Source organism: Lutra lutra, chromosome 6 (genome assembly GCF_902655055.1).
Source record: "Lutra lutra chromosome 6, mLutLut1.2, whole genome shotgun sequence".
NCBI lineage: Eukaryota > Metazoa > Chordata > Mammalia > Carnivora > Mustelidae > Lutra > Lutra lutra.
Window position 1 is genome coordinate 43,253,589 of NC_062283.1, and position 12,090 is coordinate 43,265,678.

The 12,090-nt window shown below is 34.3% G+C and overlaps 1 pseudogene; it reads left to right on the plus strand.

The window, feature by feature from the left end:
- The first annotated feature begins 675 nt into the window (after nucleotides 1-675).
- LOC125101587 (golgin subfamily A member 7-like) lies at nucleotides 676-2,866 on the plus strand (annotated as a pseudogene).
- Nucleotides 2,867-12,090: the final 9,224 nt, after the last annotated feature.

A 12,090-nucleotide genomic window follows, 5' to 3' on the forward strand; every position in this document is an offset into this window, starting at 1 on the left:
AAAGCATCTTTAGTTACGATTTTCCTCATGAAAGCATAGTTATCTTAGATTAGAAATCTATAAAGTTAATTCTTCAAATACTCTCTAAGAATAAATTACATTATGCAAAAGAAGTTTCAAAACACGTTTTAATCCAAATTAACAATTATTTTGATGACTGTGATATTACAGAAAGATACTTAATATAATACCTTAAAATAAATTATTTTAATGACGAACTAACTCCAGAGATGCATCTAAAAAATGTCAAATATTTCACATCAAAAAGATTTATTTGGAGACCTCTCGTCTTATCTGCATAATTAATATAATTTTTATTTATAAATGGAATGCGAGTGAAGGACAAGTTTGAGCTATGACTCTATTTCTTATATACGTTTATTCCAGTATTTACTTTGAAGGCATTTCAAAGCACTGCATACCTCACATGAAGTATAGAACTTCTTTTTTTAAATGAATACTTAAAATCTCTTTTGAGACACTAAATATGCTCCTGTGTAATCAGTGAAAGTAGCATCATCATATTTCATATGTAATAATTTTTCTTCACTCACACTAATTACCTGTACATATCCATATTAATAATTGTGGATATTCATTATATTTGTTTATTTTATGCATTGTATATATTTATTATGGCCACTTCCCTTGCTCTTCCAGAACTATTATAACATAATGGATGGCAAGGTAAGATAGAAAAATCCTAAAATTAGAATAAATATGGCATAAAAGGAAGTTCACATGGTTGAGTGAGGTGTCCATGAATCTAGTCCTAGATTCTCCATGTTTTCCTTCTCTCTCTCTCTCTTTTTTTTTTAAGATTTGTTTTATTTAGTTTAGAGAGAGAGAGAGTGAAGTGGGGAAGGCCAGGAGAGAGGGAGACAGAAACTTAAGCAGTCTCAGTACTAAGCCCAGAGCTCACCATGGGGCTCAATCTCATGACCCTGAGATCACAACCTGAGACAAAACCAAGAGTCATTGCCTAACTGTGCCACCCAGATGCTCCTCTCCCATGTTTCCAATGGTCAAAAACTATTAGTTAAAAACATCTTCCTTCTCCTTACCTCTCATCCACAAAAAGTCAGTTAGCATGAGCCCTAGGGTTCTATAGGTCTAAATAGTGTGACCATTTTGAACATAACTACAATGGAAGGTACCCACTCAAGACATATTCCTTTTAAAACTTTAATCTGCAAAAAGTGTAGAGAGAAATGGAGTCAAAAAAGATTGTAGATGAGATATATATCATTGTCAATTAAAACACAGGTTGTGGGGAACCTGGGTGGTTCAGTTGGTTAAGTGTCTGCCTTTGGCTCAGGTCATGATCTCAGGATTTGGGGACTGAGCCCTGCCTTTGGCTTCTTGTTCAGTGGGAAGTCTGCTTCACCCTCTCCCTCTGCCCCCTACTCTGTTCTCTCTCTTGTATGCTCCTTCTATCTCAAATAAGTAAATAAAACCTTAAAAAAAAAAAAAAGAAATAGAACACAGGTTGTAACTAGGATGCTTGCAAGGAACATGGGAAGGAAGAAATAGAAAAAAATAGACATAAAGGAACTATCAACATATTCGCTTAATCACTTTAAACAGTAACAGTTATAGGTCAGGTTGTCTTTTGCCAATGTGATTTACAGGTTAAACATGAATACATGATATTTGTCACGTTTATTTCTGCAATAATTTGAGTTACCCTTAAGAACTTAACATCCTAAATTAATTGTAACTTGTGTGTTCCAGCTGATGATGTTTGCTGTACCACTTCCAAATCAATTTTTAGAGTCATTTCTTGTTTTCAGAAGGAGCAGTAAACTAGAATACCTCATTGTTGGTGGTTTTTTAATACTGTGTCAGGTTTAGCATACCCTTATGGTTTCTAATCAATGTAAAGTATTAATCAAACAAAATACTGCTCTTATAAAAAACTCTACATAAATTTCTCTTTCAAGTTTAGCGTTTGGAATGCTTACCTTCTCAGACAACTGTGTGACTTTGGGCTTGTCATCTTAACTTTCCCAGGCTTAGTTTCTTCCCCTGGGAAAGGGAAATAGCAGTAAATGCCTTCCTAGGATTGCTGTGTTCTTTGTATAAGAGAATCTATGTAAAATAGCCAACACATTCTCGTGGCACATGACAAAAACTTATTAATTACCCTAACCCTGGCTCATTGTTATTGATAATTATATACATTCCATAACAACATTTCAAAAAATGTTTTTCCAGAGAATATTGACATAAATCACAGAATGTGATTTAAAAAAAAAAAATCCACAGTCAAAATTTTTGATTCGAATAAAGTTAAAGAGAATTTTAAAAACAAACAAACAAAAACACCTAAAAGGATTTCTAGAATCACTAATATGCTTATGGTATCAGGATCATCATGGCGTGGGCATCAGTGTAGGGGGGGGTCTTGTAATTTCAGCGGGACTGCAGAGGAGGTGGTGGGCCCCTCACCCTGAGGCCCGAGCAAGCGTGGTGTCTGGGGGAAGGTGTTCATTCAGTGTGACTATAGCAGTGGCACACCATGCCGGTTCCAGACCAAGCTTCCTGCAGAGCTGGAGAACCAGATGGATAGGTAGACTTTGAAGAAACAGCTCAAACTTTAAATAATCTTTATGCACAAGCAGAGAAGCTTGGGGGCCAATCTTATCTAGAAGGCTGTATGGCTTAACAGCATACTCCATCTTCTTACACATGGAAACTCATTATAAGAAGGTTCTAAAGAAAGTGTCCACATTCAAGAGCAGGATGAGAAGATCTATGCTCCCAAGGCCTTCTTCTGACAGAGCCCATTGAGAGAGGACTGTTTGGATTGAAATCACCATTTATGAAGACAGAGGCATGAGCAGTGGAAGATAAACCATAGAATTAAAGAAACTGTTTCCAGCTGGGACCCTCATCTATTCACTGGCCAATCACAGTGTGTCCACTACCTCCTCTCCAGACCATCCTTCCTTTGTATCTGCTGCCAGAGCCATGGTGCCATTTACTCCACGGACTGACTTTCTGAAGTTATGTACCTGGAGTGACCTATAGTCACTTAGCATCCACTTTGTGTCTCCAAATTGTGTAGGACTCTGTAATCTTTTGAATAGTTTCTAAGAAAACACAATGAATCATTTCATTTGTTTTATTCAAAGCCATTAATAAATAAGCTGTTGGTTAGCCCAACACAGTTTCTTTATCTGACACCAGTATAGGTGGTTCTCTTCATTCCTTGGGCCAGCTTTCCAGGTGGCTCTTGACTTCAACAAGTCATATCTTAGCCGGTGTTCAGTCTTATTTCTTCCAAATTCATAAAATGCTTTTCTCCAGGATTTTGGTGAAAGGTAGGCTGTGTCTGTGGTTTGTTAATGCATCTCCCAGATTTCAAAGAACTACCAGTTTTGCCGTGACTAAAACCGTAAAGATCTGTTTCTGTTGTTCAGTTTCTCAAACTGAAACTCTGGAAAAATAATGTATGATGTCATTTGTTTTATGATAGCTATTATTCCTAATTAAAGCAGTATTTAATGTAATTTCCAGTTATTTTTCTTTGGAGAATTTTATTATTGCATTACCTTGAATGTTGGGAAGATGTAGTGTGTGTTGAGTGCTCCTTACAAAAATAAGTAAGTGCAATAACGTGGATTTTAAACCATCAAGCACCTAAATGTCACTGTTGTGTCCCTGAATGTGTAGTAAGCATGTATAATAAATATTTTAATTATGGTTTTGTGATAAATATAATTTATGAGAAAAAATGATAGGAATAATACTGTAGATTGCTAATTTTTAACTATCCCTACTGGCAAACGTTATGATTCCTAGACTTTCTGCATATATAGTATTCAATGCACAGAAATCTCATGGCTGTTTCAAGTCCAATAAGTTAAGTGATTGCCAACCTAAACTCTCAAGTCTGAGTCAGTGTTTCTAGTTCTTTTGGCTGTATGTTCTTAGTACCAGGGTTTCTTATGCCCTTCCTTCTTCTTTGGGGTTTGAGAACACTATTTTGGGGGAAAAGTTCAGAAATATATTAGGAAAGAATGAAACGGTTAAAAGTTTTACATTCAGAGATAGTGTAAGTGCTAATACTGGATTCAATCTTCTAAATTAGTTTTCTTTTATGGATCTGTTACTCAGTAAATCTCATCGATCTGTGAAATATTTTAATAGTATAAAAGTCCTTTGTTCCTTTGGAGCCGGTAATAGTGTGTCTGTCTGCCTTTTAAGCCTGTTGCAATAACTTTGCTGAGATAATAACACATTAGTAAAACTTTTCTTAAACAAACAAACAAAAATCATCAAGGAGGGATTTTTATTTGCAGTATTTCCTAAGTTTACCTGACTACATAGCCTTGATGGAGGAGAAGGAGGGTATGTGGAAGGACTTGCATTCCATGATTTTTTATTTCAAAAGATTTTGCTTCATAGTCACTGTCCTTACCTCTTAGTCCTGGTACACATATATTTCCAAGTACAGGTTTAATTAAATGTGACTTCAACTCATGATGCCTAATCAATTACCTATTTAATTCATCATATGGATTTAAGGCACTTTAGGTTAATTTTAAAAATAACATTTTTAGGGGCGCCTGGTGGCTCAGTGGATTAAGCTGCTGCCTTCAGCTTGGCTCATGATCTCAGGGTCCTGGGATCGAGCCCTACATCAGGCTCTCCCCTCGGGGGGAGCCTGCTTCCCCCTCTCTCTCTGCCTGACTCTCTGCCTACTTGTGATCTTTCTCTCTGTAAAAACAAAACAAAAACAAACAAACAAAAAAAAAACCAACAAAAAACATTTTTAGTCATTTTGGTCTATTTATATAAAGATTGACATTATTTATTTCTCTCTGGATATAATTAGTTCAGATTGTTTTCATCATTTTTAAAATGTAAGTATTATTTTTAGTTGAAATAGAGATAATATAGTATTATATATAATACATAGAAATATAATTCCCAATTAGAATTATATATCGAAAATTTTTATAAGGAAAAACATTAAAAAGATGTGATTGCTCATTTTAAGAAGCACATTTATTTACTAAATGCCTTACTTGATCATATGAACAGCACTTTTAACTTTTCAGCCTTATTTCAAACCTTGAAACTACTTATTTTTTATAGGAGCACTGAGAGAACTGCGATGAAATCACACTGTTAAAACCAAGACCTAATAATAAATTCTGAAGTGCTTAATTTGTCAAATAAAAGCAGCCGTTTAACCTATAAAAACATAACTAAACAAAGATGAATTAACTTAGTTGTGAAGTTTTTTGGGGGCAGGAAAGTGATTATGATGTTAAGTCAGCATTTCAAATATAAATGATTTATGGGAATCTTCCACTAAACAATAAAATATAAGTCATCCTCAAGAAAAATGTGCAATTTTTAAAATGCTAATATAAAGACTTGTACTTATAGTCCAAAAATTGTTCCTTAGGGTGAGTTTTTTTTTTTTTTTTTTTCCAATGCTAGGTTGGTGCTTGAAAAAAGAAGGTAAAAAAAGGTAAAAACTAACTGGTTTTGATCCCATGTTCTCCACCATTTACTAATCTCTGTGTCCTTGACATTTTAACTAATCTCTAGAAATTTTAGTTTCTGATTTTTAAATCCAAGACTAATAACATGATTCTCAGAGGGTGTTTAGGAGGTTTAAATGAGATAATCTGGGAAACTACCTTTAAAAAAACCTTCCTATTATGTTTCTTTAAAAATGTTCTCTGGGGAAAGATTAGGCATATACATTCCAGTTTGAAATTAATTTTAATTGTGTATACGTTTGATTTAAAAATTATGTTCGTGAAGAGAGATCTTTTTTTTAAAGAATTGAATAACTGTTAATGTTAGTAAGATGAAACTTAGATTTTTAATTTTTGGGGTCAGATATCAGATTTTGTTTGAAATTAGGAAGTTGTAAACCAAAAAGTTTTATTTATGTCAACTGTGAAATTTTTGGAAGACTATATTCAAGTATTTTTACCAAGCTAATTTCTTCTCATGTATAGATTTGTCTTTGAACTGTTTAACTGTTATAAAGTGAAGACAGTTTTAGCATTCATGTCAAAGAAAGTACTTGATTAAGTTGAAGCTAGGAAGATTAGTTTAAAAAACACTCATTCTCATCTTACATTTTCCATTTTTGGTTGAATATATTCCATACTTATGCTGCTTATTTCATGTTTATTATAATTTTTAAATTAAAAAAATAATGTAAGCAATGTCACTAAGTGAAACAAAAAAGATTTTAATAAAAATTAACTGTAGGGACACCAGGGAGGCTCAGTTGGTTAAGTGCCTGCCTTAGGCTCATGTCTGGGATCGAGCACCCCCTACCCCGCCATGCTTTCCCTCTCTGTCTCTCAAATAAATAAATAAATAAATAAAATCTTTAGGGAAAAAATAAGTAAATAAAAATCAACTATAAATGATTAAATATATACTGTATCAATAATTGATATTTTTCAAAAGAGAAAACTATGTGATTTTTCCATACTAACAATACCATGTTTATGCTGATTGCATATTTATTTAAATTGAATTTAGTTAGATAACATTTTAATTTCGAATTGTGTGATACCTTTTTATTTCAGTTAGCCAGCAAGTTGATCAGGAAGAAACCTAGTAATGGTTCTTGTTTTTGTTTTTTTCCAATAAAAAGATTATTCTGGAAGCCCATTTTTTAAAAATGTCAATATTTTTAAGTATATTTGAAACTTTCTATAAACAAGAGAGGAGTATATTTAAATATGTTGATAGAATGCATAATCAATTTTTTACTTGTGTTCTTCCATTTTTTTAGGCAACTTGAAGCAACTATAATTTTAATGCAATATTTTCCTAAAATGGTGGTATTTTAATAATTGCTTTTTTTCAAATTGTACTCCAAATGCTTGCTACTATAGCCATTCACACCTGTGTTGTTTAGTGGAGGGTGATAGATGTCATGCATATTAAGCTTTTATGTGTATGTCCAAAATTCAAAAGATCATCTAGGTTCTTTTAGATCTCTATTTAGTGAAGCAGGCACATTTTCCTTACCAGAAACAAGCATGTTTTATAACCACATTTCTTTGAACCACAAAATATCCCAGGGAGAAACAACTTACATAATTTAGTTATAATGTCACATCTCTTTTATTCAATCATAATAAAATGTGGGTCAGAACTTACTTTCAAAATCAGATTCGTGGTTTCCTTTAGTGCTTAGATATGTTTGAAAACTGAAGATGTTTACTAATTTTAATGGACTGAAAATGTTAAAAGGTTTCATTACCTATTGCTTTTTAAATCTATATTTTTAAAATCTTCAGTGTAATCTTATCTATACTGAATCTCTGACTCAGAAGTGAAAACAAGTAAAATGTCAATACCTTCATTTGTCTTTAAGCAATGGCCAGTCCCTCATAAGCAATGGATAGACAGAACAAGTATCTCCAGAATACTGTAGTTCAGAAGAGATCTTTGTGGATGGGAGGAAATGTATAGAAATACAATATTTAATTCACTGAAATTCTTGTGCTTTATAAAAATCTGTCTTTGAGGTTGTAATCATGAACAGACTGGTTCAAATTCTTTGCACATTTGGAAATCTCTTAGAAATTAAGATCTGAACCCTCAAAGAGGCCTACATGTTCAGTACTCCTGAAACTCCTTAAAAAAAAAAAAAAAAAAAACAGTTCGGGGTGCCTGTTTAGCTCAATGGGAAGTGCACAGGGCTCCTGATCTCTGGATTATGAGTTCAAGCCCCACAATGTGTCTAGAAATTACTTAAGTAAATAATTTTTTTTAAAAAAATCAATTCATATTTCTATACTGTGTGTGTGTGAAAGAAAAAGACAGAGGGAGGAAGGGAGAGTCTCTATTCTCTCTTCTTAGAACTACTACTCCTTTTCCCCACTACTCTTTCTCTTCTTGAGAAACTCTTATCTTTCACAGCTCACTTCTAACCTTACTTCCCTCTGGAGCTCCTTTCTCACCTTCTTCATGGATATTTAGTCTCCTACCGTAGTTTTTTTTGCATGTTGTTGAAATGAGTGTGTCACTTAGCACATTGAATAGTAATGATGTGTTTTATGGGCCTTTTTCCCACTTATGGTTCCAAATTGTGCTTGCACTGAAAATATGGATTAGGTTTTGCACTCTTTCTTTCTTCTCCTTTTTTTTTTTTTTTTTTAATATTTATTTACTGACAGAGAGAGAGAGAGATTGAGAGAGAGGGCACAAGCATGGGTAGGGGCAGAGCAAAAGGGAGAAGCAGGCTCCCTGCTAAGCAGGAAGCGGATATGGGGCTCCAGCCTGGGATCCTGGCATAACGACCTGAGCCAAAGGCAGACAGACACTTAACCAACTGAGCCAACCAGGTGCCCCTGCACTTTACTTGCATATCCATAACATTTAGTATAGGGCCCAATGCACAATTTGCACTCAAACTATATTTGCCGCAGAGGAAAACAAGTAGTCATGATTCTGGGATGGTTAGTTTATACTGGTTTTAAGTGGAATCCTTCAATAAGAATGTTCCCCCATCAGTTTGATGATATCCTCCACATCTTTTTATTTTGTTTTGTTTTGCTTTGTTTTATTGAAGGCCTGGAGAAAAGGTCAACTGCAATGTAAATTGGGTCTTGGTCCCAACAACATCAGAAATCAAACTCTTTACTTTCTGACAGTTAATGGGGCAAAGAAGAATTCTTAATGAGTGAGTTAACTAATATACAACTCCAAGGAGAAAGGGAAGTGCAAGTATGCAAATATTTATAAATCATAACTTGTAACAAATAGTATACACAATGGATGTAATCAAATGAATTCATAAATAGGAATACTTTGGAGGAATAAATCTATGTAGTGTTAATTAAATGGCAATGAAAATTTTAAAAATGCCTCATGTTTGTGAGTAGTTATGCTGCTTTTCTTCTCATGTCCTTTACACTCAGCCACTTGTATGACCTTTCTTCCAAATATACTAACATGAAGCATCAGACTTGATCACTGTCAGTGCTCCATTATCTCCCATATCCTCATAGAGCAATATATCACTCATAGCATTCCTAAATAATCCACACCTGGAGAGGCACCTAGGTGGCTCCATCAGTTAAGCATCTGCTTTCAGCTCAGGTCGCATTCTCAGGGTCTTGGGATCGAGCCCCTCATTGGGCTCCCTACTCATTGGGTGCCTGCTTCTTGTTCCCCTTCTGCATGCCTCTCCTCCTACTTGTACTCTCTGTGTCATAAATAAATAAAATCTTTTAAAAAAAAGAAAAGAAAAGAAAAGAAGAAGAAAAAGAAAGAAAGAATTTCCACCTGGATATTGGCAGGCAGTAAGAATTTCTGTCACCTTCAAGTCCTAGCCAGACTAGGATTCAGATTTACATAAGACAGATTAACAGGAGAAAATCAAATTTAACTGCATATGCATGGGCAACCCACCCAGACATTCCAGAGACAGTCAAGCAAAAGGAAGTACATATGTCATTCTGAACTAAGGAAAAGCGGGTAACGGTATGAAACTTCAAAGGAAGGACTGCAATCCTCAGGAAGAATGAAAAAGAATAAATGTTTAGCAAACAAATGTTTGTTGGGTTACTCACAGCCAATGGGACAAACAGGAGTTCAGTCAAACAGGCCTCGTTAGATTCCTCCCTGTGGACGCTATGAGACCCTACGTTGTTTATATCACAATGTAGTTATCTATGGTGATAGCTCTCTTCCAGGAGCAGTCCTCTATCCAAATTACTTTTAGGCAGTTGACAGGGAAGTAAAGAGCTTTTCCTGAGTCTACTAGGTTTTGATTATTTGTTAACTCAAAAGAATCTTGATGCCAGAGTCTTGGAACAGACTGCCATTTATTACCCTCCCACCCACAATATCAATTCTTAAGATGGTAGGATGGATGGAGAATAGAAGAGTCCAATAACAGCTGTACAAATTGGGATCAGCTTTAGATTTGGGGGTTTTAATTTGTGTCTTTCTTTTTTTTTTGGTGTTGTTATACTGCTGGATAAATAACATTTGTGTTATTTCTAATACCTGACAACTTCTCAATCAAGTCAGTCACCTCTGTGACTCTAATCAAAAGAGAAATTAGGGGGCGCCTGGGTGGCTCAGTGGGTTAAAGCCTCTGCCTTCGGCTCAGGTCATGATCTCAGGGTCCTGGGATCGAACCCCGCATCGGGCTCTCTGCTCCTCAGGGAGCCTGCTTCCTCCTCTCTCTCTGCCTGCCTCTCTGCCTACTTGTGATCTCTCTCTGTGTGTCAAATAAATAAATAAAATCTTTAAAAAAAAAAAAGAGAAATTAGGTTTCTGTAATTGATGTATACCAAAGGTCCTTCAAATTCCACCTCCCTCTTCACCCCCTGAAAAGTGAATGGCCTAACATCCTTTTTTTTATTCCCTCAACATTTGAAACTTGCCCCCAATTTTATGGATGTGCTAACAGCTTTATAATCACAATTCTACGACATGTGTAAATTTCTTGCGTCAGCAATAATACAGCAGATAAGATCACAGTTCTTGATTTTACTAGCTGCTTATTTCCTGGTCCGATGCTTCCTCAAGTTTGTACCATCAGCAATGTAAATGAATTTACAATTGGTACATTCTAATATTAATTAAATTACAGAGAACAGATCATTTAGCATAGGAAACATGAACATTATTTAGCATTTCTTTAGCCCAATATAATGTCTTATGGATTCAGTTTAATATTTATTTTATTGGGTAATTTCACTCACTCCAAGAGATTTGTTAATAATAATGCAGTGTGGAATTTTAATCTAAAATACATGATACATTTTGTTGACTTAAAACTCTATTACCAATCTGATGACTATATGTGTGCATATGTGTGTGTGTGTGTGTGTATAATAATACAGTGTTATGAGAAATATAAGATATAACTATTAATGTGACAGTGATTTACTGTTCATCTGTACTATGCTTTGAGATTTTGGAGCAATTTTTACTCTAGAGTTTTCATGGGATTTACTTTGGAAAGTAAATTATTGAACAATATTTATCAAGGACCCACCCTATGGAACACTGTACTTGGTAAAAAACAGTGCTCAATAACATAAAAGTTCCAGAAATGAGTCAGTAAAATCAGGCAGGAATAGGGGAAAAAAAAAAAATCAAGGAATAGTTTACTTTGTTGGCAGAGTTTACAACCTGGGGAACAATGGGAAATACTATAAGGGTAAATGAAAATTATTTTCTACATTTATAAAAAGCAACTAAATTATCTTCATCTTTCCTGTTTTTTAAAGAGTATTTCTTTGGAGATAGTATGAATCTGAGTTTTTAATTCTAATTTTTAGAATAGAAATACATCTCTCTCGGGGTTTGTCTCCAATTTTGATAATGAAGAGACATATCCAAGGGATATCTAGATAATCTAGAGGTTATCTCAAATAACCTCAGATCTGTAAAAACCCACATTTGGAATTAACTCAGGGGTCTTCGAGATTTACAGATTATTGTCACAAGGGGGAGCCCCTTTTCGTTGAAAACAAGGAAATTACTATTCTTTCTCCTGCTTTTCTGTATAAAATGTGTGACATTTTGCCCTAACTTTCTTGTCACTTTTATGCTAATTTATAAGCATCCAAATCTATTAATACTAACCTAGTAATAAATTATGTTTTTGTTTTTTTGGTCTTTCATATTGGGCTAGAGGGTCTTCTATTAGCAGTATTTTATTTATGTAGCATACACACTCACACATGTATGCACATGCTTATGCATAGGAGGACATAGAGATTCAGAGCAAATTTTAAATCTAAATATTATGAAACTACACAAGTATTTGTTAAAGGAACACAGATTCAATGTACTTTGATTTAAATCTGCAGTTCCCAAAGAGTGTGCCCTGAGATAAGGAAAGTTAAAGAATTCCCATAGTCAAATTATTTTGGGGAAAACCACTTGTTTACTTCCTTCTCTTAATTATTTTTATGATCTATATTACTATATTATGCTTTTGAAAGAAATAATACTTGTTCATTTTTATATTTATGATTATATGTACCTACTGACATTTTTGAACATATCACTAATGTACACATAACTTCCTTTGGAATACTTTTTGTGAAAAGTTGATCTTTCTATATT